We start from the raw sequence: 3391 nt of genomic DNA, 5'->3' as shown, positions 1-3391 counted from the left end.
GGGTGCACCGTCTGAGAGGTGTGTCTAGCACCACCTTTTGGGCGTGTCTAGCACCATCTATTCCAGGGACGTGCGGTGAGATAAATAGCTCAGGAGGCATTGGCTAGCACCAGAGCCAGATTTACATGCAATGTATGAGCCAAAGCGTTTAACTGGGCATTATACACAGGTGCAGTAGTATAAACTCCTGGAAATTTGGTGAGTTTTGATTAGAGATGTGCGGAAAAGTTAGACAGGTGAGGCACTGCCTCACCTGCCATAGACTTTTTACTCCAGAGTTTTGGCTATAAAAATAATTAGAATAAGGCAAAGAAGATATTTCAAACATATTCTTTGCATTTTTCATATACTTTATACAGTCAAAACTCTGGCACAAACGTTAGTATGACAGGAAAGGCTCTGCCTCACGTCACTGCTATTGATGGTCATCGCAATATAAAATATCCACCCTTGTACCAATCCTAATAGAGCAGATACATTGTCAGATGTTGTGGTGTGCACCAAACACCCCTGATGGCACTCACTGCAATTACACTGCTCCTCCTCAGCCTGGTCTGGCTCCCCCTCTCTTTCCCCTGCAAGCTGCAGCAGCTTACTTACAAGTCAGTCACTCACTGACAGTCGCAGACTAGTACTGCTGCTGCTGGAAAAACGAGTGACGTGTCAATGCTGCTGCCGGCCGTCTGCCAGTATTGAATTTGTCTTCCTAAGAGGAACGCTGGCTGTGTGCTGATCCTCATCAGTTGCTGGCGTTGGCATAGTATAGAAGGAGAGAGGTGGGCATGTGACGGGTGGGCATGTGAGCAGCATGACGTAATCACGTCACATCACGCTGTTTTTGTACATGGAGGTGGAGCCGGGAGGCTGAAAGCCGGTGGCAGTGGCACCCTTGATTAACCCAGGCGTCCGGTCAGTAATGCAGTCCTGACAGAGTGCAGTGCAGAGGGGACAGTAATCAGCCTGCTCGGCTGCATCAGGCATGCGAGATAGAGGTGCCGGACATTAGGGGGTGCCTGTGCGCACCAGGCACCCCCCTGCGCACACCTATGGTGACAGCACCAATATATAAAGTGTATCTCGTTGCTGTGAAGAGACTACAGTGTAAAATGAAGGTTAACTCCCCGACTGTATTTCTCTTCTTCCATAAAACCTGTTTTTGAAGAGAAGCCGTTATCGGTCATTGTGTCTGGTACCTGGGGGAATAAATACGCACTGGTCTTGCCTCTTGCTCATGGGGCCCGATTCAGATTTGGAAGAAAAGCACGCAACTTTGTATCTGGAACAAACCATGTTGCCATGCAAGGGGAGGAAATGTGTTTATATTGTTTTTGCGCAGGGTAAATACCAGCGGCTTCTGCATGTAGCCCACGCGTTAGACAGTTTTATTCTTACACTGCAACTTAGATTCCAGTTTAAACACACCCCATCCAAATCTAACTCTCTCTGCACATGTTACATCTGCGCCACCTGCAGTGCAACATGGTTTTGCCCAGTTGCTTGCTTTTTTTGCTTTGCTTCCAATTCAGGTCCCCGACCTTGCTCTTTAGCTCTTTACTAGGGCAGAGCAGAGATCGGGAATTTGCCAACTTAATAGGCCCGGCAATTTCCCGCGGCACATGTGTGAAAGGGGTAGAAGTGATTATTTCACTCCTCCTTACATATCACAGGGACGGGCTCCTTCCAGAGTCCCTGGCCCTACAGGTGTATATTTCTACATATCTGCGGCACATCATTTCTTATTACCCTGGAACTGCAGCGATAAACTAAGAAAACGGATCCCTTAAGATGTACCGTATTTATCACCAGTAATTTTAATGTGGTTACTAGTACGTGATTAATTACTTCCCTACTCACAATGCAGTCATGTAAATCACCGCATGCATTTATTATTTTTAGAACGCTTTCAATAGAGTGCCGTCGTGTAAAGGCCAAGAAGCAAAGTGCTAGCTACCGCGACAACAGGAGAGGTTTAGGCGTCCCCAGTCACTTGGGTTAAAGCAGAGTCGGTCATTAACCCTTACTTACCCGGAAAGGCTAAAAGATCTCAATATGTATAGTTTGGAAAGGGGGGACATGCAGGGCCGTTTCTTGGGGCAGGCGAGCAGTGCAATCGCACTGGGCGCCCGCCGCGGCACTAACTGTGGCTCCCTGCTTCCCCCTCCTATTTCTCCCCGAGTAACCCGCTCGGGGGGCGGAGTTTCACGGAATGACGCGGTTGCGTCGTTACGTCACGACGCAACCCCGTCACTCCGCGAAACTCCCCCCCCCCCCCCCCCCCCCGAGCGGAGTACAGAGGGGGATCCAATCCAAGTTAGGAAGAGGGTAAGGCCGGCGTGAGGAGCGACTGGTGAGGCGGGCCAAAGAGCGGTAATCGCCTCTGTAAGTATTCTCTCTCTCTCTCAATGTGTAAAATGGGGACACCTGCCGTAATGTGTGAAATGGGGACTCTTGCCTGCCGTAGTGTGGGGATTTAATGTATCAAGAGCATTGCGGTGTGTGGCATAATATGGTGCAGGGGGCATTACTGTGTGGGGCTTAATATGGTAGAATTTTTTTTTCCTGTGGTGGTCATGATCTGTTGGAGCAGGGTCAAAAACTGGATTGTGAGGTAGTCTTTTCAGACGAGGCCATGCCCATTTAAATGAGGCCACACCCATTTAGATGTGGCCATGCCCCCCTTGCCGGGTGCACGCGCAAGTTGTTTTTTTTTTATCTACGTGTGTGTGGGGGGGGGCACATTTTTTTATGTCATGGGGGGGTGCATTTTTAAATCTCGCACTGGGAGCCAAATTGGCTAGAAACAGCCCTGGGGACATGATAGAAACGTTCAAATACACCAAGAGTCTTCCAGTTCAGGAGGGAAGCATTCTTCAAAAGGAAAAGATGTATTAGAACTCGAGGACATGCACTGAAAGTGGAGTGGAGGGGGGGGGGTTCAGGAGAAATTTAAAAGGAAACATTACTTCACAGAAAGGGTAGAGGATAAGTGGAGTAGCCTCCCATCAGAGGTGGTAGAGGCTAAGACTGTAGAGACATGCTTGAGAACTAAAGGTTCAAAAAGGGTTGAGATTACCTAAAGGATAAAAAAAAAAAAAAAAAAAAGGAAGGGCAGACTAGATGGGCCAAGTGGTTCTTATCTGCAGTCACGTTCAAATTCTATGAAAAGGGAAAATCAATTTGGGCCGATGTGACGCCAGACATCACTGTGACGTCCGGCTGTGCATATTACCATCTACCTCTGCTAATCACACACCCTTCTATGGAGGAAAAATTAGCAGGGATTTCAGTTGCAAAGATTTTGCTGTCATCGCAAGTAATTCATCCCCACCAAGTCTACTCCAGAATCTCACAGACTGTCCCCTACTCATATGGAATCACAGCCCTGCCCACG

This window comes from Pseudophryne corroboree, chromosome 2, assembly GCF_028390025.1.
Source record: "Pseudophryne corroboree isolate aPseCor3 chromosome 2, aPseCor3.hap2, whole genome shotgun sequence".
Lineage (NCBI taxonomy): Eukaryota > Metazoa > Chordata > Amphibia > Anura > Myobatrachidae > Pseudophryne > Pseudophryne corroboree.
The sequence above is the reverse complement of the archived record's forward strand: the minus strand, read 5'-3'. Positions refer to the sequence as shown.